The sequence below is a fragment of the Panthera tigris genome, chromosome A1, assembly GCF_018350195.1.
Source record: "Panthera tigris isolate Pti1 chromosome A1, P.tigris_Pti1_mat1.1, whole genome shotgun sequence".
NCBI lineage: Eukaryota > Metazoa > Chordata > Mammalia > Carnivora > Felidae > Panthera > Panthera tigris.
Genome location: NC_056660.1, coordinates 96653397 through 96680381, shown reverse-complemented (window position 1 = coordinate 96680381; position 26985 = coordinate 96653397). Strand labels below are relative to the sequence as shown.

The window sequence follows — 26985 nt, the reverse complement described above, 5'->3', positions numbered from 1 at the left end:
TGTAAGCCTAATTTTATGGAAGAAAATGCCTTCTTTCCATAATCTATTCATTGCATTTGGAAGTGGGTCTTGGTCCCCCTGGAAATCTGCAAGAGCAGATTTGATGTAGTATATCTTCTGCCATTTAATTGGCCAATAGGCTTTTCTACTATTAATGCTTTGAAACATTAATACAGTTTCTGTAAGTAACTAATTTATGGTGTGAGGTGGTTCCCAAGTGAAATTTCCATCTTGGTCAATTCCTGAATAAGTACAAACAGAAACATTTGTGAAGAAAAACATTTTCCAAAGGGTTAGAGCTCACACTGTAATAACTACGTTCCTGAATAATCTGTTTGCAAAATCACAATTCTGTAGCTTAAGGCATATCATCGTCCCTGCATTTACGCCATTATGTCATTTCCTAGGAACAGCTGCAGGGCTGTGGCCTTTGGATTCATGGTTGTGCAATCCTTAGATTTCTAGATCTACCAGGTACCCATACTACACAAAGGTCATTTTTAGGGAAATAATGAACTTGCACTGAAGTTTGAAATTTGAAGGTACCGTAGAAGTTACCTAGTCTTATTTATGGCTTACAGTTCAGAAAAATGAGACCAAAAGAGACTGAGTATTTGTCTAGAGTCAAGGATCTATTTAGTTAAAAGACCCTGTACAAGAATCTAGCCTGGCATAACAGTATTTCTTTCTGCTAACTGCTTGCCTTGCATTGTTATTATTTATATGTATAGCCACACACACACACACACACACACACACACACACACACACACAGTGGTAATAAAGTAACTTAGATAACAAGTCACTGTAAGATCAAAGTTCCTTCATTATTCAGTTATGGAATTTGAGCAGATTGTTCTGGCTCTGCCAGTTTACTCGACTCTCAGTGGAATGAGCTAGTAGGCTTCAGAGATGGTGTCTTTCTGAGGATAAGGTACAATTTATGTCACAGAAGTCCTCAGAGATAATGGGTCCAAATGAGCCCAGAGGAGATTTTGTTGCCACTTAAGGGTGTTATCAATCTAAAGGCAAATGCATCTGTTCCCTTTTTAGTAGTTCCTATAAAAAGATGTCGACAATCCGAAATAACTGGTACCATCTTTCCAGTATATCCCAGTGACAAGTTGGTGCAGGATTGCCCATCAATTACTCTAGTGTGGCATTTCATTACTTTTCCCCATATTATTCCACAGGTTTGCAACGTGACCAGATTTATTTATGGCCCCTGGAGAGATGTACTACTTCTAGTGCTGACAGAGGTAATCAATGCCTGAATGAGTTTGTCTACATAGTCAAGTGATACCTGGGGGACTTTCTGAGGTAGTTGAAGTCATAGGATGCCTGAAGTTATGTTGTAATGCTCACCTGCATCTTCTGAAGCAGTTCTTCCCAACTGTGGTGATACGTTAGAATCAATGGAAGACCTTGTACGAGGTCCCAGTGCCAGTGTCCCAACCCTGGTGATTCCATTTTGGGATGAAACCTGGGCACAGTAAGTGTTGAAAGCTCCCCAGGTAATTCTAACAAGATCTGCCTTTTTAAAAGCTTCCCAGGGGGGCACCTGGCTCAGTCGGTTAAGCGTCTGACTTCCGATTTTGGCTTAGGTCATGATCTCACAGTTGTGAGATCGAGCCCTGCATCTGGCCGACGGCACAGAGCCTGCCTGGATTGTTTCTCTCTCCCTCCCCTGCTCTCTCTCTGTCTCTCTCTCTCTCTCTCTCAAAATAAATAAATAAACTTTAAAAGCTTTCCAGGAATGCAGGAAGGGTTGAAACCTACCAATGGAAAGCATAGCCCCCTTTGCAGCATTGTTTAATGAGAGGAGATTCTTTTATTATAAATCACCCATGGTTTAGCAGTCTATGTGCCATCATGAAGAAAGAGTTGGAGCTGATAGTCTTATTATACACTGTCTCAATATGATGGCTATGTGTGTTAATATTCAGATGTTCTGTTTTCACCTCAAGGGACTAACTATACCTTATTAGTTTATGTTTATCCTGACCACAGTAAAAATATGAAAACAAATAGACTACAGCAATGTGTATGTTACCCAAGGAGATGAATTTTTTTTTGTTATTTCTATTCTATTACTATGATATTTAACTAATATTAAGAGTAGCTTCTGGGGCACCTAGGTGGCTCAGTCGATTGAGTGTCCGACTAGGCTCAGGTCATGATCTTAAGGTTCGTGAGTTCAAGTCCCACATCGGGCTCTTTGCTGTCAGCGCGGAGCCCACTTTGGATTTTCTGTCTCCTTCTCTCTCCTTCTCCCCTGTTTATGCTCTCTCTCAAAAAAAAAAAAAAAAAAGAAAGAAAAGAAAAAAAAGAAAGAAAAAAAAGAGTGACGCCCGTTTATATTAATAAGTAGATGTTTGGGATCTGTTCATTTATTGATTCAAAATGTTGGCTTATCCTTTTTATGTATCAGGAGCCAGAATAATCAGTCTTATAAGGCAATACATCATTATCTTGAAAACTAAAATTTATTGTGGAAATAGTCAAATTATTTTGTAGAGTTACTTTTGATGCTGCAACATCTTTGAGACCAGTGCTTTAAAGTGTCGTGTGATAGGCAATTGTATGGCTTTTTCAACAAAGGACGTCTGCTAGTTTTTACTTTTGTTGGACAATAGGTATTGGAAAACTGATAGTAGTGACTCTAGAATTTCTAATATAATTTGCAAACTCTGGTGCTCTGGTTCTAAACATTTTGTTCTTAAGGCACAGACTTCTGAAGCAGAGAATTTTTGATAATATTCATGAAGGGAATAAAAGATAAAGCATGAATAAAAAGTAAGCACAGAGTTATTTCTAAGAGAGAAAATTAAAGAAGTAAAAACACCCAGCGAAAGGGGTTAGTTAACGGTCATGACATATCCATAAGGTGGGATGTTATGATACAAATTTAGAAAGTTTAAAGAAAACAGGAAAATGCTCATATTATGTAGAGAAAAAGCTGAATATAAAATGGTAGTCATAGTATGATGCTGTCTCAAATGCACAAATATTGGGGTGCCTGGGTGGCTCAGTAGTTGATTAAGTGTGACTCTTGATTTCAGCTCAGGTCATGATCTCATGATTCGTGGGATCGAGCCCTGCATCAGGCTCTGCACCGAGCATGGATCCTGCTTGGGAGTCTCTCTCTCCTCTCTCTCTTCCCTCCCTTCCTCTCAAAAAATAAATAAGTAAACCTCAAAACAAATATAATAAAATGCACAGTTATTCATGTTGACTTTGTTTTTCTCCATTCCTTGGATGCTTTGGAGTGATGGCAAAGTCCAGGAGATCCCCAGATGGTCTCAGTTGTCCCGGACACTTAGCCAGGCACAAGGCATTTGCAAAGCTGCTTTTCCCAGGTGTGGGTTTTCAGTTTCTGGCGATTCCTTCCAAGTGTGAAGCTGGATCATACTGGGGAAGACTGTGTGGGTATGTAACTAAAAGATTTACTACCTAGCAATGACTCAGATCAAAGTCAAGTGGCAAAGTGATGGGTCAGCATTCCCTTACGGTTCTTTTAGCTAATGTAAGCCATCATTGCCACTTACCACACTGTATTTTGTAGCACAGCACCCCTCTCATCTCCCCCCAAAACTAATCCCCCAAGGGAAGCTCACTAAACCAAATATGCTTCCATCCCTCATTAGTGTTTTTCTCCTTTGTGGTTGTTTTTTTTCTCATTATAATGAACTGAAAGCAGTGGTTCTCCAAGTGTGGTTCCCTGGGTCTGCAGCATCAGCTGGGAGTTTAAACTTAAAAAAAATTTTTTTTATGGGGTGCCTGTGGCTCAGTCAGTTAAGCGACTGCCTTCAGCTCCAGTCATGATCTCATGGTTTGTGAGTTCGAGCCCTGCGCTGGGCTCTCTGCTGTCCTCACAGAGCCTGCTTCAGTTCCTCTGTTCCCTTCTCTCTCTGCCCTTCCCCCACTCATCCTCTCTCTCTCTCTCCCTCCCTCACTCTCTCTCAAAAATAAAAAATAAATTAAAAATTGTTTTTAAATGTTTACTTATTTTTGAGAGAGAGAGAGAGAGAGAGTGAGAGCACAAGCAAGGGAGGAGCAGAGAGAGAGAGGGAGACACAGAATCTGAAGCAGGCTGCAGCCTCAGAGCTGTCAGCACAGAGCTAGACATGGGGCTTGAACTCACAAACTGTGAGATCATGACCTGAGCTGAAGTCGGATGCCCAACCGACTGAGCCACCCAGGTGCCCCAAATATGAAAAATAAATTAAAAAAAAAGTTAAAAAAATTGTTTTACTTGTTAACTATGATGTGTTTCTTTCCTATATAATATTTCTCACCCAACAACTTATGGAATTATTATAGCTAATTATAACTAATTTTCACAATCACATTATGAAGCAGGTGCTATTATTTTCCTGTTTTGCGGAGAAGGAAACTGGACACAGAGAGGATAAGTAACTCACCCCAGGTCGTGCCACTATAAAAAATGCTCACAGGTCAAATACTGGCAGCAAATAGAAAATGTGAGCAGTGGTTATATCTGGGTGTGGGACTACAGATAGCTTTAAATTTCTTCTCTGTGCTTTTCTGTATTTTCCAAAACAAATCTATATTACACTTGTCAGCAGGAAAAAAAATCCAAAATAGTATTGCCAGAACTAAGGTGGTAGTTTCAGTGGAGACTTGGTGTAAGGGTGAACCAGAACAGGAGAAAGAGGAGTTGTGTTTATTAAAAACCTTCTCTTGCAGGTCAGGTCTTCCAGGATCCTGGCAGCTGCTAAGCAAGTGAGGAAACAAAGAGCCCCTCAGTGTGGTGGGTGAGCGTCAGAGCCGGAAATCCAGGGAGGGCATGACATTGAGCCTTCCAACGTCCGATCTTTCCAACGTCTTCACAGGTTTTGAAACTTACTGTCTTGTAGGTGGCCAGTGGTAAAGTACATTTTATCACAGTATGTCCAGGAGACATTTGAGGAAGCAGAACTCAGCTCTCTATGTCCAAGGTTTAAGGAAAGTTTGGCCATAAAATAAGGCCCTGACTCATCTTTAATTAAGTGTGCAATGTGGGAAAGGAATTAGTGTCTTCCGGTGTATGGGATGGAGAAACAGCTATAAGTTTTCAAAATAGCCCATTATTAGCAATCTGCACTGAATCGATTGGTACCCACAGCTCAGTCAGCCTTTAAACAAGCTGGACAATAGCTGAAGTAATTATTTGGGGTAAATTATTGCCGTTGTAAAATGTAATCAATGTTTTATTACAGCAAAAAGAGATGTTTTTTCTTAATTTCTCTCTTCACTCCACCTCTCCTCAGCCGGATCTCCTTGTCAGAGCTCTGGAAGAATGGTATTTTGTTTCCTCCCCTCCATTGGCAAGCGAGTCCCAGGCATCCAAATGCAGCAAGACAGGACACATCTTGTAAAGGTTTTCCATTTTAATATCCCTTAATGACCAATAATGAATTCTTTATAGTTAATCTGCTGTTCTCATGAAAACAATCTAGATGGTTAAAAAAAATCAATCATTAATGAGCAGTAAATGACAGCTCCCCAACAACACAGCTGTATTTTTGTAAAAGTGATTAAACATTGTCTGCATTCATAATTGCATGGTTAATAAGAATGTTGAGCACCAAGTCAAGCATTGTTGCTAATGATGACAGATTACGATGCTACAAACGCTTTGGAGTTATGGGGCTAAATTTTCAAAGGCATTCCCTGGAACGGAATGCACACAGACCCACTAAGTATTCAATTTGCATGGACCATTACCAGGTTTGTGAGAGGCATTTGGGAGCTATGCAGTTGAGACTCTTTTGAAAATCTGGCCCATTATGACAGAAAGCATCTGTAATTAACAGTAACTGATCTCCCTTTGCCCAGTTTTGGGGAAAGGTGTAAAATGCTCTGTGTGTGATTTGATGGAGCCTAAAGGCTCTTTGGTGAGGAGTCCTGAAGGCTGGAAGGAAGGCCAAGAGTCTCTGGGGTTGTTTTTCAGCCTTAGAGGTAGGTGTAAATATCAGAGTTTTGCAAGCAGGCGACAGAGTGGGTAAGTCGTTCAGAAGGGGACTTGGTAATATCATCATTGATGATTTGCCTCTCTTGTTTTGGCCTTAAACATACTCACTAAGCCTTGGGGATTCCTGGATTATCATTCATGGGTCTCTTGAAAATCTGAGATTGTCCCATGGTGCACTGGGGATTGACAACTGTGCTGAGGGATGGATTTTAATCTTTACGAACCTGTAGGCAGAGTGAGTCACTGAGTGATGGAGCAGGCCCCATCTGCTGCCCAGTGTGTCTGTATTCGGATCAGGTATGATGCAACTCTATGTACAAAGCCATTCATGTTCACAATTTAGGAGGAAAACTGCATGCTGAAATGTAACTTATAAATTTGAGCATTCTTGGAAAACCCTGGTCTCCCTCTGGGATGGCGAGGGACCCAGAGAGACAGTTGGGGGTTAGTTAGGTAGTGTGATATTTTGTGCTGTTGTTGACTTATTCTAGTTTGCATGGATATCTTACCTTGGCCTAGAGAACACAGACCGTGTGTATTATTCTTCTGACTTCACCTCACTCAGTGATGATTTTTTCTGGATCAGCCATCCCTTGTCTGAGCAGAGGGTTACAGAGTCTCAGTCTGCAAGACAGGCTGACATGGGGTTAAGAGCATGGTTATAAGATGCCTGGGGTTGAAATGCTCCTCTATCACCCGTTGGTGACATTCTCTACCCCTGAGGCCTCATTTTTCCTCATCAGCAAAATAGGAGTGACATTAATAGATACTTGTAGGGTTACTGTGAAGATTCAGTAAGATATTTGAAAGTCTTAGCCGAGTGCTCGATACAAGTTAGTTGTTCCTGTATTTATCATTGTTATGGCCACAGGTCTGGGTCCTGAGTGAGGAAGGACTGCAGCTGAAGGTGGGATTCCTTCAGCTAGGCTGGGTCATTTTTTATAGATCCAAGAGGCAATGAGGGGCTGCCCTTAATCCATGTGCTAAGTGGCTGTAGCCAAGAATAGTTACTTATATAGTATGGGCTGAAATGTGTTCCTCCCACACTTAAGAAGGTACATGTGTGTTATGGAGGGAGGGAAGAGAGTCACCAGCCCAAGCAGACAGGTCAGCCTAGAGGCGTGGCAGCTGTCCTAGTTAGAGGGTCCCCCAACCCTTATCTCAACATCTAAAAACACAGCGCTCTTCCAGAGCCCCATTCAGGACCGGTGTTGAAATGTTAGTAGGTCAGAACCTTCTGGAGCCTATGATTTCCAGCTCAAGCTTCTGGCTGTTATGTCAGTGGGCAGGGGAACTTCTTTCCTCCCCATACCCTACAACCAATCTTACTATTTTTTCTTCCATTGTTTATTGTTTAAAATACGAGGAAACGAGTATACATAGATTTCTTTCCCAGCCCTTCTTGTCACATAAATGTGGTATACTGTGCACAGATTTTCACTTTGCTTTTGTTTACCTAACAATATATTCTGCAAATGTCTTGGAAAAGTATGTATCAATCTTTCCTAATCCTTTTTACCATGGATTCCATTGAGTGGATGTACCATAGTATAGTCAACTAGTCCTCCAATTGATGGATATTTGGGAGGGCACTTTCTTTAATAAATAGCAGAGTCTGGATGGCAACTTAAACATCCTGCAGGCTCTAGTACTTTCTTGTTCCCCCTTCTTGCTCCTGGGGTTGTTTGCCCTCTAATGACTTAGCGGGTCCTCCTCAGAGATGATGGTCAAAAAATATGCGCTGAATGAAAGTGAATCACAAAGGAAAAATGGGTTTGTGTCTTTGTCTTAGTTCTCCTCTCTTCTGTTCCAAACCCCTTGGATTCTTCATCTGTAGCTTCAGAAATCCTAAAAATATGACAGAGAATTAAAACCAGAGGCAGACAGTGATATATGTCAGTTGTTTCTTAATAAAACTAGAAGAAAAGAAAAAAAACACCTCAAAGGCAGAAATAGATGCATGGTGTCATAAAATTTTAAAGAATCGCATGAGTGCTCAACATTTTAAAGTAATTAAAAAAATGAAGCGATGTAGAATAGTGTGTGGCTCCAAGGAGTTAATGAAAAACTTGAAATTATAATTTTAATACCCATCTTTACTTTAATGCTCAATGTCTTCATCTGGCAAATGAAAATCATACTGGCTGTTACTTCTCTTGGGGACAGAGAGTAGTGGCCACTAGATTATCAGAAAGTATTTTGTAAATATGAAATGCAAAACCACAGTAGTAATTTGCATGGTGATGATCTTCATACCTCATTGGCATAAGTGATTAGCAAGAAGATTAGTCAGGACCATGCATTCTTGGGATCCTTCCTAACAAGGCGTGCAAATCTTCTTACCTGAGGCCGAAGTAAAGTAATCTCAGACTGTATGAACATTGTTGCATGTGGACATTGTCCCACTGGGAAGAACTTATGCTTTGATCCAATCCAGTAGCAACTTTCCTCTTTGGGGAGGCCAGGCATTGCCCCCTGACATCCCCGACCTTTGTGACTACCCTTCTTGTTTATCTGGCTCCTTCCCGCTTCTTGTGTTTGTTTATATTGTCCCCGAGCTAAGAATTGGCTCTTTTTTGTGCTCCATCATGGCAGATCTTGCACTGAGAACCCATCTTCAAACCAGTTCGACCTAGTGTTACAAACTCTTGTGTGGCATGGAGACTGGTACACCTGGCAGCGGGACCTTGGGTCCATTTTCTTAACTTCCACGAGGCTCAGCTTCATGGTCTGCAAAACACGGAGTATTGATGATATTTACATCTCCAGATTAAATTTAGTTCTACTCTGTGATACTCTCTTTGATGAGTCTGCCCTTCTAATGACACACCACTTTTGGTTAGGATGCCTGTTACATTTATGAGACTTCAGTCTCTGACACACATCTTGATACTTGACAAGAATGGCTTTGCATTGTCATCCTGCTGTGTTATAGGCATAAAAAGTTTACATCCCATAGTTTTCAGATTTCCTTCCAGAGAGCAGAGGCTAAGTTTTTATTGAGCATCTATTGAGAGTCAAAATAAGGCTTGCAGGTTTTTAGAACTAGAAAGGTTCCAAAGTCCTGACCCACAGAACCCATATGCATAGTAAAATCGTTGATGTTTTATGCCACCAAATTTAAGGTAGTTTGTTGGACCACAAAGATAATTGGAACAAGTGATCACAATTTGAGTACCTTGTTGTGGAGATTACATAGGCTTAGAGAGGTTAAATAAATCGTTTTATTCAAACAAGGGCTTAGTGGTGGGTTTCTGTCTTGAAACCCCATGCCCTCATGATTCCTTGTGTCATATACCTTTCTAGCTCTTGATGTCAGCCCCATGTATTAGCAAAGTTAAAACTTGACTTCAGGCCCCTGTCCTCCAGAGATAATACATTTTAAGATGTACTCTATTCATACAGTAAGCAATGAGGCAATGAATTACATTATAAGCCTAGCATGTAGGAGTCTATTGCAGACTTTAGGTAGTGAGACATATTGGGAGCTCCTAGAGAAGGGACAAGGACAAAGAAATGGAAAAGGAGAGGTGACACAGTCTGCTGAAGTTGGAGCCTTGCAGGGGAGGGAGTGGGAAGCAGCACAGCAGGATTACGATCACGAGGCACTGGTGGGGAAAGAAGGGTTGAAATTGCTTCAACTTTATTGAGGCAAGCAACTGTGTGCTGACAAGTTGAAGGTTGATGAGCAGCTTTAGCCAACCTCTTGCTGTCTACAGCTAGAGGGGAAGTGAGCAGGGGGCGGCACATGGAGCCAGAAGGAGCAGAAGGGGGCAGCAGGGGAGGGGAGAGAATGCTGCAGGGGGATGGGGAGATACTCAGCAAGTCTATGGAAGCAACCTGGTGAGGTCTACTGAGGAGAGACATGGGGAGCCCAAGAAAAGAATTGGGGAACAGTTGGCCCTAAGCGTGCAAAAAGAACAGGAAGAATTGGAGATGGTGGGAGATGATGAAGGGAATAAAAGCACCAATAAAAGATGTTCAAAAAGAACATTGGGAATGGAGTTCAAAGGCAGTTGAAGAGTATCTGGAAATAGATGGGAAAAATGGTGATTGAAACCTGTTTTGGGTGAAAATAGTCAGTTGATTCAGTTTTTGATAAAAGACAATAGTTTGGCTAAGAATTTAAGTGGCATGGCGTATTTTAAATACCTTGCATACAAAGAAGGCCATATTGTATTTCTAAGATGTCCCCCAAAGTGAGGTGGTACATGTTGTTTTATTATAAGAGAAATTATATGTAGGTAAAATTTTTCAGTAGATGGGCTGAGAATTGCATTTTCTTGGATTACTCGGAGAAAGAAATAACATTAAGAATAAAAGCCTATAATTGTAATGACAGAATAAAAAAATCAGTAAGAGAGAGAGTTTATTGTCTAACCAGTGCCTGTATTTGAGACTAAAGAAACAAAACCATAAGGAGGTAATTGGTCTAGTTCATACTCTGGAGTTCTTCCTAATAATCAGAGACCTTCTGGTCCTTATATATTGACTTCAACTATGAAATCTTGTTGATGACGATGATGTTGATGAGGATGGTCATTATCGATGGTGGTGGTAAGGATGATGGTGCTTCCTATATGCCAGGCACTGTTTTAACTGCTTTACATATATTAACTAATTTAACTAATTTAATATATGGATGAGTATACCAAAGCACGGTTCTCTTCTTTTTTCTTCATCCTATTCATGTCTATTTCTACCTAAGTAATTGGGTAGGATTAGAAAAAAACCCTATACATGATAAATAAAAAGCAGTTGTCTGCAAGATCCTGCTTATCTCAGAACCTTGTCAACTCCCTTCACTGAGGCTCTGCTTAGGAGTAAATCATGTGTCTCTGTGTTCCATACTGCTAAGGTATTTGCTTATCAATGGAATGACTAATATTGTCAATGGAGTGTTTGTTTTTTCTGATGGTGGGAAAGTGGAACATTATGAGACTGGGGTTTTATTCTTTACTGGCTCTCTGATATAAAGGAAATAATAGGAACTCTGGAAATGGACAAGGCTTCACATTTGAATCTTGGCTCCACTTCTCATTAACTGTTTGACTTTGGAAAATTTATTTATCGTCTTTCTATTGGCTTGTAAAATGGCAGGGTCTTTTTGAAGATTAAGTGAAATGAGATATGAAGTGCCTAGGAAGCTGCTTGAGAATTAGTAAGGGTTCAGAATTGTATTCTGCTTTTTTGCTTTTTTATATAATTGGTAAGTGGTGATTGCAGGTATCTGATATTAATCAAATCAAATGTTGCTAAGTCCTTTGTAGGTGAGGCTGAAAACTTCAAATTTTCATATGCCCAAGGATTATGTTTCTCCATTATGAAATGATCACTGAATGAAGGGCTAGAAAATAATGATGAGTTTTAGGCACATGAGAAAAGAACACCCAAGAGAGAAAATTGTAAGTGTCTTTTAATTTCAAGAACATTTCTGCAGTAGACAGAATAATGACTTCCCAAATGTGTCCACATCATAATTCAAGGACTCTGTGAATATGTTACCTTACATAGCAAGGGGAAATTTACAGATGAGATTGAGTTAAAGTCCTAGAGATGGAGAGATTATCTTGGATACTCTGAGTGGGCCCAGTCTAATCACTTGGATCTCTCGAATCAGAGAATTTTTCAGTCAGTGATCAGAGCAAGAGATGTGAGGGGAAAGATAGCCCGAGAGATGTAACATGGCCAGTGCTGAAAATGGAGAAAGGAACTATGAGTCAAGGAATGTGGGTAGCTTCTGAAAGATACACAAGGCAAGAAAATGTATCCTCCCCTAGATTCTCCTGAAAGGAACACTACCCTGCTGACACCTCAATTTTACCCTGGTGACAGCCATGTTGGACTTCTGATCTACAGAATTTTAAGGTAATAAATGTGTGTATATAAGTGGTATAGTGATGCCTACTGGAAATAATCTTAAGTATGGCAGTTTCTTAGCCTTTATAATAAGGGCCTTCCTCTGGATAGAGTCCTTTTTGAAGATATGATATATTAGACTATTAGGCCCCTTTGGAGTGACTTAATGTGACCTCCTTTTTCTGCACCCTGTCCCCTTTTGACTTAGATGAACCACTCACAGTCACGTTTGCTCTTTGGGATTGCCCACTTGATCACAGTTAATTTGAACAGAAGAGTTATGTGGCTTAACGTGGGCCAATGAGCATCGCTTTCCCAGGAGTGTGGATTGGGTTGAGGCAGGTGTTAGTCACAGCCTCTGCATGTGGCTTGGACTGAAATGATGGTGTGAACTTGGGGGCTGGGTGGTGGCTGTGGGCATGGAGAAAGGAAAAATCAGGTCTGTGGGAAGAGGAGATTGAGCCTGCTAGACAGTAAAGATGAGGGTGAGGGTATGAAGAAAAGGCCAAGAAGGTTATGGCCTTGTTCCTACTGGCTCTTAGTCAACATTTTTACCCCTACTGGGGTTCGGGTATATATCTCTGCCCCAGATTCCACAAGACAACATTTTACCATTAAACAAGAAGTCCTTTTTCTCCCCTTAACCTTGCTAAGAGGTTTTCTGTTCCTTGCAAACAAGAGCCTTGACAAAAGCACCTACTATGATAAGGATGAATCAAGACGATGGAAGGAGGTTCCATTAATGTCATTTTGGGTTCTCTTTCATGCTTTATTCCAAGGAAGCTTTATAGAAAGATTTAGAGCAGTATGATTATGCCATAAGCCAAGGAGCATTTTGCACTTCTACAGCTATAGCTGGAGCTTGTGACAGGGCTTGCCTTATAGGCTTTGAGACCCCTGGTTGTAGAGTGCTTCTTTAGTCTCTGGTCAAACACATCTGAAGTTCACATACAAAATTAATGTTGGTAGAGGGGTGTTTTTAAATCAGGATTTTGAAATTCCAGGTGACTTTCCTGCAGCAAGTTTCAACATGTAGACATAGCACTTTGAAACCCAATCTTAGTGCTTTTCTGTAGTTAACTTGATTTTGAGAACATGCCTGGAAGAGATTTTGGTTTCTTGGTGGAGAACTTGCAGCCAGAAATGGCAGTTTTCCTATTCATCATCATCAACTCATAGAATTTAAAAAGTAATCATAAAAATCAAGTTATTCAACTTTTTAGTTAGGGAGACAAGGAAATATCCTCAGAAGGGTTAAATGGCTTATTTTATGATCTTGACAGGGTCTGTACATGTATATGTATACAGAATTATGAAACTCATGATTATCCAGAGAATGAATTAAGTATCAGAGAACTCAGAAATCTTTGGACTGAAATATTTCTATGAATACCAAGTAATTTTTTGATAATGCATAGAAAATATTACCTTTCTTTTTATGAACTGGAATTATTTCTATAAACTCGAGTGTGCCCAAAGAAATACAATTTCTTTTATGAACTGCATGTTATTAACAAGAAGTTATATAGCCCTAGAGATAAAGTATCCATGCATTCATTCATCTTCCTTCTCTTTTTCCTTCCTTCCTCCCTTCCTCCCTTCTACTCTTCTTTCCTTCCTTCCTTCCTTCCTTCCTTCCCTCCTTCCTTCCTTCCTTCCTTCCCTCCCTCCTTCCTTCCTTCCTTCCTTCCTTCCCTCTTTCTTTTTTTCCTTGTAATTATTAATTATTGAGTGGCTATCATATACCTAACAATTTCTAAAATCCAAAATCTTGAGATACAACAGTAAAATAGTATGCCCTAGTGAGATTCTCTTCTCATGGAGCTCCTACCTTCATGGAGCTTACATTTGAGCTGGGGAAAATAGGCAAAAACCCACACAAATACATATATAAGATAATTTTGGATAATGATAAAGTGCTATAAGAAAATAAAAAGTAGTAATGTAATAGAAATAAATAGGCTAGGGTAACATAGGGTATGATTTTTTAGGGTGAGGAGGTAATAGTTAACTGATCTATTTATTCTATCTATCTATCTATCTATCTATCTACCTACCTTATCCTGTCCTATCCTATCCTATCCTATCCTATCCTATCCTATCCTATCCTATCCTATCCTATCTTCTCTGATTACATAAAACAACATGTTTATCTGTTGATTCTCAGTAAACAGAGATTAAGTCACCTTCTCAAATCACAGAGTTCATGATTTTAAATCTAGTTTTCTTTCCCTTGCTTCTACTGCCTCCTCAAAAGGGGACTGGCTTGAGAATCTTTTCTCAAAAATTTCAGATTCAACTTGGAGGGAAAACACAAATATGGGATGATATTTGAAAGTACCAATTGATTTCTTCCTCTTCTCTATAATCCTTGAAAAATCCCTTCCCTTGTATCCCAAGGATTTCTTCTATTATTCCCACTTGCTCCCCTAGAACCCCCAAACATAGACATGGGACAGATAAGAAGCAAATCCTACCAAGACTCAACTATTCTTTTGGAAAGCTGCTGGTCAGTGTGAAGGGAAAGATTCAGATGCACACTTTTACATTTGTTTTTCCTGATCTCAGAGTCTAGACTATAAAAACTCTACTGTTAAAAAATAATAATGATGGCAAAAATTAAAAACTCTACTGTTACTGAAGCTCTAAGGAAGCTGAATCACCACACACTTACTGCTTTCATTGCTTGACCTTGAACATCACCAGGAGTCTGCTCCAGTCATCCAGTGGGGACTTGTGGTTGCCTGTATGAGAAAGTCTTTCCTGATATGACCTGTTCTATTGACTAACCAGGAGCATGCAAACTCCACAGTTGGGACGGTAGAGGGACAGTGGTGACATGAAGGGGAAACTTCAGTTTTGACCAAGATGGGGCTAGGTAATCTCTGAAATCACTTCTTGTATTGTGATTTGCCATATTTATTGTCTGTTGCCACAATAAAGCCTTATAACAAACCACCCCGCATATCAGTGGCTAAAAACAATAAGCATTTATTTACTTAGTCTGTGGGTTGGTGATGTAGGCTGAACTTGGCTGACTTCTTCTGGTCTCAGCTAGGCCCATTCCTATTTCTGGTGTTGGGCTTTTGGCTGATCTAAGAATGCCCCTGCCTGAATGACTGGGGACACTCAGTTCTTCATATGTCTCTCAACCAGTAGGCCAGCCTATGCAAGCTGTCATGGCACTATAGAAGAGTGAGAGCAGTCAAGGCTGATTACATGAGTGCTTTTTAAAGCATCTTATTGGCTAAACAAGTCTCATGACCAAGGCCAGAGTCAGAATGGAATGGAACCACAGATTTGCATGGCAAAGAACATGACATGTAGATTCAAGGACAGGTGAAAAATTGGGATCATTAATACAATCATAATAGCATGACTTCTTCAGGATCAGAATGTTAAAGGTTACTTATTTGCCAAGTAAACCGGGCATAGTTTGAAGGGTAGATTGGAACAGGCAGATATTGGAGGTGGGAAACACAGACAGAAACCAGTGCAGGGAAACAACAGCAATGCCTGAATCTGGGGTGACTGGGACAATTGGAGGGGACTGGTGGGAGATTTTGCCCAACATGGCTGTGCTGTGGTTGTGGAAGGTGCGAAGGAGATGGAGGAAGCAAGGTGGACCTTGGAGTCACTGATCTGGAGGGTGATAGTGACCATAATAGGCAGATAACCCACTATGCCTAGTAAATGAAGGCCTGGGAATATCTTATGAAAGAAAAGGGAAGCTTGGTGACGTGAGTAGGTCGGGTATGTGAGAGACAGAGCAGCAGAAAAGCAACATGGCGGGAGGGTTGTCTGATTAGAGCTTCAAGACACGTTGAGAGAGTAATGGCCGTGAGTACTGGAGGTGTGCAGAGGCAAAGGAGTCAGGGAGCTTGAAGTTCATGGACAATAATTTGATTCATTATGTTTGAGAATTGGGAGTTTGCCAGGGCTCTGAGGATGGTGTGCATCTCTTGCTGGGTTACCCTCCAGTGTTCCTAAGATACCTTATCTAAAGGGTCACACTCAAGGAGACCCCCGAGTAGGTGGGGATGTGTACCCACATCATGACTCCCTGCTCTCCCCCGCCCACAGTTGCTGGGCTCTGCTGCAGGTCTGATCAATTACATTGGCTTAACTTTGTCCCCAGCCACCTGTCCCAGCTCACATTCAGGAGCTCCCTGAACATGTCTCTTTCTTTTATCCTATCTAGCTCAATAAACAATTGTAAAACCTGGCAATCAGGATGAAGCCAAGCATTCTAAATCTTAACTTATTTTTCTGTTTTTCCAATAAAAAGCTCTTTTCAAGACACCCAAAGTGGAAAGTATTTTGAATTACTTGCTTTGACTGACTGTTCTTGAATTCCTCAGGATCGCTGTCGATAACATTCAGAATGATTTCTGGGACACAGCACTGGGCTTAAAATAGTTTGAAGGCTTCTGGGGCAACCGCTTGATATGAGAGATGTGATTTGTTGTCCATGTTAAGGAAGAATCAGATGTCATGTTATGCAAGGTTAATGAGCAGCAACTTGGTTTCATAGCTTGAGCATGGCCCATACCACCTACCCTGGTTTTTGCCCATTCCAGAGAGAGTCCCAGTGTTGTAGGCAAAATAGAAGTTATTAAATATGGATGTTATTTTTGTCTAGGTCTTAGATCCACTCAATCAATCTTTGTCTCCTTTGCCCTTGTGAGGCAACTCCTGCCATTTAAAGGAAGAAAGTCTCTGTGAAGGGCCTGGTTGCTTTTGCATTGTCAAGGAGACCAGAAAATAGAACCTGGTTGGCAAAACAAACCCTTTGTGGGAGTGGGTGTTGCTTGGATGTGAAAATCTGAAACCACATAGTTTTCCTGCTCCTTCCCAGAGCTGACTTCTTCTGAGGTTTTGTGAGGGGGCTGTCAGAAGACTGATGCATTTCTCCTCTCTCCAATCTAACATTAAGCAGCCATTGTGTAGCCACCAGTCATGAAATAACTGTGGTTGTAAGTCGATATTTCACAGAGTATGGTCTGTGGGCCTGTGGCGTCAGAATCACTTGTGAAAATACCTCCGCATTTGGCTGTGGGAAATCTATGTATTTTTTTAGCATGCATCCTAGGTAATCTCAGACTCCTTGATGGATAAGAATCCACTGTCCTTGGGGACAAGTGCCCATTTATTTGTTATTATTCAAAAGAACACATAGTAGCAGCAAATAATTAAAAATAATAAAAAAAATACTTGTGGCTATGCAGAACAGTCTAAGTTGACCTCTGACTTTAAGGAATTATCTTACAGTTACTTACCCTTCATTGGTTGCTTTAGTAGGGTGTGATAGAGTTGACCAGTTATTCATTGACAATTCATGCTCTCCTTTCCATGCAACACAGAATTGCTCCTAGACTACTTGGCCCACTCAAATCCAGGAATGGCCTGGATGACTAGCTCAATGAGTAGGTCTTTGGTGGAATAGAGCTGACATGGTGTGGGCCTATTTCTTTCCCTTCTGCCTGGGTAACAGGATTCTGAGGCCCAAGTAAGGATGAATGGAGCCCGGATCCTTAAATTACCAGGTGCGAAGGGTACTTGGTTGGACTTTTACCTAAGTAAGAAGTAAGATTTATAGTGCTGAGTCTGAGGTTTTGAGGTATCAATAGCTTTTGTTACCCAAAGTAATTCATGGAGGTTGACCTCTTACTTAGTTTTAGCTGAAAACTGTGTTCTTTGCCAGCGCAGATTCAAAATACAAAGGGTTTCCTCAAACAAACCTAGTAATCTTCTGAAAAGTAGAGAATCATAGTAGACAGAGCACTGGTCTTAGAATTAGGAAAGTGGATCCAAATCCCACTTCTGCCACTTACTGGCTCTGCAGTTTTAGACAAATCATTCAATTACTCTGAGCCTCGGCTCCTTTCATTATTTAGTGAGAATAATAATATGGTATTATTTGCCTCTCAAGGTGTGTGTGAAGGTCATGGTTTTGTTCATGAAAACACTTCAGAAATTATAAAGCACTCTTCTACAAATGAGAGGGATGAGTTGGCTCTTGTTTTTACAGAGCTGGAGCAAAATGCTATTTTCCAGCTTTGATATTTCCAGTAGCTTCCCAAGTCTCATTTTGTTTCCTTCGGAAAATGGGGATAATAAAGCTTCCTTGGATTATTGTGAAAATAAAAATGCGATAATGTATGTGATGGTGTCTAGCACAAGATCCAGCTTATTGCAGGAATATGGGAAAATATTAGCTCCCTTCCCTGCAGCTCTATGTGCTTGAGGGAGGTGATTCAAGAAGAGTCCATTTGGCTGATGATAAATATGAGCTGAGATCTTCCATTGCTTGTATTTTACTCCCCTCTGCTAACCGGTGAGATGATTTCCACAGTATCATGTGGCTCATTCTTCCCCATGCTTGATGGTGGCCCCAGAGCAGCAGGAAAGATGGCCACAAAGGAGCCTGTAGTGTTACCTGCTTCTCTTCCTTCTCCTGCAAAGATGGAAACTCTAGTCTTTGTGAGTCTCACGGAGCACTTACTGAAGCCTCTTGCTAGTCGGACCCTGACACTCAGACCCTGCTATTCCCAAGTGCTTTCTCATGCATGGCCATTACTTGAAACTCATCCTCTTCTTTCCCTGTTTTGTCTTCAATTGGGTTATTCTTTATCCCCGAGTCCTCTTTACTTGGATTTTCTTCAAGCTAGTCTGCTTGATTAAAAGTTCACAATGCAGAAAACTGGCTCTAAGATAAGTTGTTTTGATGACAGGAATGGTAATTCTTGCAATTTATTTGTATGCCGTGTTACCATTTTCAATGTACCTTCATCTGAGTTATCTTGTTTGTTCACTGTTGGTTTTCACAGACTCATAGCAGCCTTTTATTTTTGCTTATCTCGGGTGCATTTATTGGGCAGAATACCATGGAAGACCACTGGGAGGATGGTGTGGAGGGTAGAAGGGACAGAGAGCTAATATTGATCAATTATGCTTTTGGGGGGGTCAAGTTAGTTTTAATGGAAGTTACCTAATTTAATTGTAATAATTTTGCGGAGGAATCACCAGTGCCTAGCCCAATACTCGTGAGTGTTTAAAGTTTTATCAACTGTAAAATTCCATCAGGAGGTTGAAAAACTTGTCCAAAGTCAAAAAGCAATGTGGTGATGGGGATGGGATTTAAATTCTGGTCTCACTGGTTCCAAAGTGCATGCATTCCCTGGTGTTATGATCTCTAGCAGTTGGATCAACAGAGATAAGTAGTTGCTGACCAAACAGTCCTGCGTCTAGTTACTTGGGGAACAAAGATACAAACATTTTAGTAGAAAGATAGGGGAGCATTCTTCTTGTCCTTCTTCTTCTCCCTCACTTCTGTAACATTTATTATCTGTACTGTGGCACCCAAGATTCCAGACTCTGGGGTACAACATCCCCCATCTGTAGCTACCAGTCTAATGTACAAGACAGATAAACTGATGAACGGCTAGACAAAGAATTTAATGTGTGGTAATGACAACTGCTGAGAAGAAAGCAGGGCGAGGGGGTAAACAGTGATGGAGCTTGTACATTAGATGTGGTGGTCAGGGAAGGTGACATTTGGGTAGGTGACACCTGAGTTGATGGTATTTGAGCAGACCTGCTCAAAGAGGAAGGCTTCGAGGGGCTGGGGTGGGGTGGAGAAGGGAAGAGCATGTGCGAAGCCCAAGGCAGGAGTGGGCTTCCTGTTCAGAGTTGGAGTAAGCTCAGGAGGGTGGTGGGGTGAAGCTGGAAAACTCAGGAGAGGCTTGAGGGCCTTGGTGAAGCATTTAGATTTTATGCTGAGTTAGGTGGGAAGCCTTTAGAGCTATGAACAAAGAAATGATAGGATCTGACTTAACATTTAAAAAGAAGTGCTGTGGGGGCGCCTGGGTGGCTCAGTTGGTTGAACCTATGACTTCACCTCAGGTCATGATCTCCTGGTTTGTGAGTTCCAGCCCTGCTTTGGGCTCTGTGCTGACAGCTCAGAGCCTGGAGCCTGCTTCGGATTCTGTGTCTCTCTCTCTGCCCCTTCCCCACTCGTGCTCTGTCTCTCTCTCTCTCTCAAAAAAGAAACAAACTTTAAAAAAGGTTTTTTAAAAAGAATCACTGTGGATACTGTGTGCAGATTAGATTTTAGAGACAGGGAGCACAGCTCAGTCAATGGAGGTTGACCATACTTGAGAAAACCCAACAGGAATGGTATGAAAAACAAGTATTGCAACATTTCATTCCTTCACTTCTGTTCTTATATTTGGATTTTTTATTTCAATTCTTTGTAGTTCTCTTTAAATTAAGTTCCCACTATGATCAAGGTACTGTGAAAACTGCCGTTTGTGTCTCTATCTCCTTCTTTAAACCTCTTCCTACAATCTGGATTTTTTTTTTTTTTTTTTTTTTTACCTAAACCAAATTACACATTGTTCCACTTATCTCAACAGAGGTAGAAAGAAATCAATTACTTTGGTTTTTCTGATAGCACAAACCTAGCTGCAGATCTGAAGCGAAATGAAGTCGCATCACAGATAGCAGGCCAGCCTGCCGACAGTGCCCCTTCTCAGTGACAGCAAGCTGCTGCTGCAAACGGTCAGGACAAAGGCTGGAGCTTGTAATGAACTTCACACTTGGACCATATCCCATTTGGGTAGCGCTTGCTCTCCTCCAGCTGAAGTGGGTGATTGGATTGAGACTCTCACACATCAAATGCCACAAGAGCTATTAATATGGGTGGAATAATTGAGCAGCCAGACTTATTGGAGAATGTAACTACTTTACACATCATTGCAAATTGTTTTCTAGGCCATGCTGGCCTCCCTTCAGCCATGAAGACATTCAGATGTAAAAAGGAAAAAAAAAAAAAAGATGCATCTTGAACACTTAACCATAAAAGTAGAGGAGATTGCTTTAGACTTCTCTGTAACATTTAAACCATCCACACCTGGAAAAAATTACCAACTCTGTGTTTGTTTAAATGTCAGTAGATGTTGTCATGCCAGCCTTGCTGTCTGGTAGCATAATGCTTACTTTTGTACAAAGGAGTAAATAGCCCCATGCTCCTCAACATCATTTTTTGGAACATTCTTTCACTGAAGAATGGGTCTCTCCTAAGTACATAAGCTGATTTTATGTCTCCTCTCTAATTTGAACTATTCTTGGATTTTGAAGCTGGGTTATGTTCCTGTATGATTACTTTCACATTGCAATGAGGGGCTGAACTATGGGACCGACTCGGCATCTTGGGTATATCTGGGAAGAGCTTGACACAGGTCAGAACCTTTGTGGTGAGCTATTTCCATGTATGGATGGTGCTTTCTATCAAAAGCCATCCAAAATCTTCCTGGCTTAAAGGTCAAGCTCAAATCTCACCTTCTTTAAGAAGCTGTGCTCGAGTCATTTAGCACATATAATCGCTGTCACTTCTCAGAGAAAAGGGGCAAAAATGGATATTTTCTTAGCACCTGCTGTGTTGGGTTCTCACATATCTCATCTGATCTTCACACAAGTACTCTGTGAGGTGGGCGCTGTTATCCTGGCTCAGCACAGGGAAAGGACCTGACGGATCCATGGTCACAGGGTCAGAGGTGAAGGGTCAGGGTGTGCATTCAGGTCTGTCTGACAGCAGAACGCTTCCCAACATGCCACGTGACTTCTTAGGGCATTCTGGGTGCTTCGGGGAAGATATACGTTCCTTAGCACGTCATCAAACACCGTTGCTTGGTATTTGCAGCTGTTGCACGTGTAGGTTTTCTAGTCCCAGTGATGTTGCAATGTCCTCAAAGGCAGTTCCAGGAGACACAAAGAGGGCCTGGCCTCTGCCTTATGGGAGTGTGACACAGAGTTACAGACTTGAGAAGCAAGATGTTTCCTAACCCATTACAGGGAGGCTGATGGGACTCTACAGGGGATACTCAGGTGATGCAAAGGAAGGGGATGGTCTTTTGTGCCTGTCGAGGTTGGGGTAAGGGTGCGGGGAGTGGAAAAGGTTTTGTAGAGAGATGAAACTTCAATCTCTTCAGATGACCAGGTGTTTGTCAGGCACCTGGAATAGTTGGACCAGGGGGAGGCTCAAAAGGGAAAACATCCCAGGCACAAAGAAGTCCCCAAGCTAGGAAATGCAGCCGGGTGTGGCACATAATGGTAAATAGCTCTCAGGGTGGGTTAGATCTCGAATAAAAAGAGCAAGAGAGAGGGATGCCTGGGTGGCTCAGTTGGTTAAGTGGGTAAGTATCTGACTCTTGATTTCGATTCAGGCCATGATTTCAAGGTTCCTGAGACTGGGCCCTGCATCCAGTTCCACACTGACAGTACAGAGCCTGCTTGGGATTGTCTCTCTCCCTCTCTCTGTGCCCCCTCCCCACTCGCTGTCTCAAAAGAAAAACAAAAACAAAAAACAAGACAAAACAAAAAACTGAAAAAGAAAAGGGCAAGAGGGAGACCCAGAGAAGAGGCTAGAGGGTGAGGTGGGCAGAGACCAGGACATGAGTTTCTTGAATACTTACTGAGTTTGGATTTCATTTATTATTTCTCATGCCATGGAAAGATTTTAAGCAAGGGCACAATGCAATCCAAAACAAAACATCCTGTTTAAGGCTGTTTGTGATAGGGGAATTACTTGGCAGGTATTTGAAGAGTAGACAGGAGGGCAGTTAGGAGACTGTTGGAATTATCTAGGCAAGAGATGATGAGGTCCTGGGTTTGTGTCCTCCTAGGTGAGCAGCGATTGAAGGGAAGGTAGTCTACAGACACATGAAGTCTGGTTTTCTGCTGTGGGCAACCTTGAATGCTTCTTCTTCTTTCTTTTTTTCTTTAAAAAAAAATTTTTTTTTTAACATTTACTTATTTTTGAGAGACAGAGAGAGACAGAACATGAGCTGGGAAGGGGCAGAGAGAAAAGGAGACACAGAATCTGAAGCAGGCTCCAGGCTCTGAGCTGTCAGCCCAGAACCCTACACGGACGGGACTTGAACCCACAATCCATGAGATCATGACCTGAGCAGAAGTCGGATGCTTAACTGACTGAGCCATCCAGGCACCACCCCCCCACTTAAAAAAAACAATTTTTTTTAACGCAACCTTGAATGCTTTTTGTGAGCAGGAGGTTCCCCTCCTAATCAGTTGCCCTTTACCACACAGTCCCAAGCACGTGAATTCCATTTTTTATAAGCCTGCAATGCTAAGAGCTTTATCTGCTATAATAATAATGAAAAGAATGTAAGTGAAGGTGACTGTAAAGTACGGAAGTCCTGCTGCAAAATAAGGGGTGAAATTGAGCTCTCTTTTCTGTGGTGTCCCCATGTGGACAGAATTAGTATCATCATTAGGTTGGCATTGGTTCATAGATGAGCCAGTGATTCATAGATGAAGCAGTGATTCATAGATGAAAATAACTTTAGAACTTTTAAGAAAAGCCAGGAGGAAAATAAAAAAAAAAAATCAGAATTATTACCGAATAATTTTCCTAGCAGAAAAATTCTGGCCGTTTATCTTTTCATCTAAGTGGAGCTCAACTATATTAGCAAGAGGTAAAGCAATTTAAGTGTTCTTAACTGTGTGTCCTTGAAGACTATAATATTTGTGGGAGGTAGTTCCACTGCTGTAAATCTATGTTGACAGGTGTAAATTTACACTAATAAATTAATAACACAAGTAAGAAAAACAAACCCCAATTCACAGGATGCTGGATTAGTGACAGAACTAATGGTATCAAGAAAACACAGATCAAATGCCTGCTGATTGATTTTTCCTCTTGACTGGTCTAAGATTTGTGCAGATGAAATTGTAACGCTTGGTATTTTTCTCACCTGTGTTTTTCACTTATTAAACGTGTTCATCACAGCTCTCTACCATTTCTATAGCCAGAGTTCTGCTTTAAAGATGAGCTAAAAAATTAAATAAATACACAGTATCTTTCATGGTATGGAGTTTTCTGCTCTCCCTGTGTGCTGTGACATCTTGGACCTCTGCAAACTGTTTATCTTACAGTTTCCAGTTTCTAGGTTTTTCCTCAAGATTTGTGACAGCTCAGTAAATGAGTGTTTTCTGGTTTGGGGTCCTCCACACTGCATTTCTTAATCTCCTTATAAGAAGGGATTTAATCTTGTTCAGCTTTGATCATCTCCAGTTCCTAATAAAATGTCTTGGCACCTAATAGGGGCCACTTAATTTATGCTGGATGAATAAGGACAAATGTCTGCCCTTCTGGAAAAGGGAATAATTGTTGTTGGGGTGACACTGGGTGGAAGAAGGAGATACTAGTAAACTAAATTGATATAAATCATTGAGAAAATGGGAAAATACCTGCCATGACATATGATATGTTGAATTTTACATATGCCGAGTTCGCCAAAAATATGGCCTTCTACCAAACCATTTTGGTATGGATCTTAAGGATTTTTGACTTTGTCGGCTCTGAACCCAGAATAATTCTTTTTAAATAATGGTATCCCCTTAAAAATTCAGGTGCAGAACAAGGATGTACTTCTTTCTTAAAAAAAGAGAAACCCTATAAAACCCTACAAATTCTTCATGGTATATACAGATGGCTGTGGTCACATTGCTATCTCTACCTCTACGAGTTGGACACCTTCAGTCACCTGGGCTGCTCTGCGTCTTCAGACTGACTGACTGGACAGGATGTTCCCTCCTCTCCCGCTGCAGCACAGGTGGTCTGCCCGTGCTGGTTTCCTATTGCCGCCATCACAGTCACCACAAATATGCTGGCTTAAAACAACACCTACAGTCTGTGGATCAAAATATTTGTGGGGTCAACTGGGTCCTCCGCTCAGGGTCTCACAAGGCCAAAAGCAAGGTGTTGGCCAGTCTGGGCTCTTATCTAGAGGCACGGGTGAAGAATCCACTTCCATTTGTCAGCAGAATCCATTATTGGCCATTGTAGGACTGACATTCCTGTTTCCTTACTGGCTGGTAGCCAGGATCCACTCTCTGCTCCCAGGGCCCCCTGCATTCTTTCCCAGGGGCCCCCTCCATTAGAAATTCTGTCTATCGCACTTAACAAAAACAGAGAAAGCTTTGCCAGATGGGGGCTAGTCAGTCCTCTGTAGAAGATATCTGTAGCTAACAGTCCATTAACAAAACACTGTCACTTTGCATATAGCCCCAACAAATTATCTTTACATCTGTTTTGGAGCATAGTTTCTGAAATCGAGATGGTCTGTTTGATTTCTAGCAAAAGAAACGAGGTGACCAACAATAAGAGGACCAAACCTTGGGACATGTTTCATGTGCATGGAAGAATTTACCCATATACAGATGGTATCAGTTCATCTCAGGGTCATTCAGCCACATTACTGATACTGGTAGTACCATATGTCATGTAAATGCCTTTGAAAATACATATCATAGTGTGTTGCAGCACTGAATGAGAATGTGAATGCAGATAATTGTCAAATCCCAGGTAGTATGATTATGTCGTGGAAACTACTACTCTTTTGGATAGAGTAGTATCCAAAAGATACTTTGGATACTTTGCTCCTCCCAAGCTTGGACAGGCTTGTAGGAACAATTCACATGTCATGAAGGACTCTCATTGTATATTTGCCACCATTGCCAGCTTCCAGGTCATTTGCAAGAGAAGGTATGTAACTTTTAGTAACTAATTCAATAAAGAATTGCAATCGGCCAACAAATTTAATATAATCTTCCAAACTGTGGGAAGTCCAGATTAAGCCCTGGAAATTATACCATCAGTCCTGAAGTTGCTAAGTAAGAAAAGATTTGAAAGAATGGCTTGTGAACAGTGTGTTATCTTGATGCTGTAAAAACGTGTTGATGTCAAAAGTGGTGCTGGAGAAACTTTCGGCTTTAGAATTGGAAGAGCACATATGCTCAAACTGATTTTATGCTGAAGAATAAAGGGGTTACTATTTAGTATTTGTCCCCCAAAACGTGTTGTTGAGTTGATATTACCATTGCTGGAAACTGAGAATTGAGAGAATCAGAGAACACAAAACCACACATCGAAAGTACTCTCAAAGACAGATGCAGATAGTCAATATCTATTTAAGATGCCTATTTGATACATTTCCCCCCTGCTGTCTGTTTTTCAGGTTTGTATGTTTGTTTTTTAGAGAATGCACTTTTATGGAAGAAAAACATGCCATAATTTGGGATGGGAGAGGAATGTTATAAGAGTAAAGAAGGCATTAACTAGATTTATTACCATTTAAAGATAAATGCGTAGTGGAGTAATATGGATGATTGAATAGTGATCTGAGAAGCAATTTCCATACATCATTTCTGGTGACATCGTCTGATATTATGACCATTGGTGAGATACCAAATTCTGCAGACATTTCTGGGTCTTTAACCCGAGGATGATGGAATCTTCCCTGTATTTCCCCCTGTGTGACCACTTGTAAAAGCAAAGCTGATTGATGCGTATTGCATGTACTGAGCTCCTTTGTAGGGCACCTTTTAAAGCACTATTTTGATATAACCAATGATCGACTGCATTCCTGAGTTTGGGAAATCAAATTTTAACAGGAACTTGCACATAGCTCCACCGCTTCGCCCATAATTCATATCCCAGCAACCTTCGCCAAAGCAGGAAGCAGAGTCATGGTGTTGCCATGAACATTGTTTCAAGAGCTCAGAAATCCTCCAGGGATCCTGTTATCACTGCTTTTCAAAGAAGCCTTTATTCCTCTCTTCTCTTTCTTGCAAAGGGGGTTGTGTCCAATACCCGAGGGCACGGCGAAGCCAAAAAGGACCTGAAGGCTCCTCCAGGACTATGATCTTCTGAATTGTGAAATCCGCCATTCTGATCGCTATCCTTTCTTCCCACATTGTAATAAACGCTACTGTTCTGTGAAACTTTACTGTGTAATAAACCTGCCTTTTCTTTTTTTAAAGGACTGAGCTCCCAGGACCACTGGCATTTGTTTTAAGTCTTCTGTGTAAAGGTCCATCAAATTCTCATAAAAGTAACATTTTTTTTTGGACTGTATTATCTACTTGAAGATCATTTTACTGTATTTCATTTTCTTTATGTTTCAATTCCAGCATAGTTAATATGTAGTGGTATGGTAGTTTCAGGTGTACAATATATGATTCAACAATTCTATACACTACTCAGTGCTCATCATCTAAGTATACACTTAATCCCCATCACCTGTTTCACCCATCTCCCTACCCACCCCCTATCCTCCACCCCC

At 41.1% G+C, this 26985-nt stretch overlaps 1 protein-coding gene across 1 annotated transcript in view; it reads left to right on the top strand.

The window, feature by feature from the left end:
* DTWD2 (DTW domain containing 2) overlaps window positions 1-26689 on the top strand; it is a 372028-nt gene extending 345339 nt beyond the window's left edge. The window contains exons 18-22 of the mRNA XM_042982627.1: window positions 1194-1259; window positions 3270-3429; window positions 4711-4856; window positions 5274-5383; window positions 24272-26689. The gene's annotated coding sequence lies outside the window, so the exon portion shown is untranslated. The remainder of the gene's footprint in view (window positions 1-1193; window positions 1260-3269; window positions 3430-4710; window positions 4857-5273; window positions 5384-24271) is intronic.
* Window positions 26690-26985: the final 296 nt, after the last annotated feature.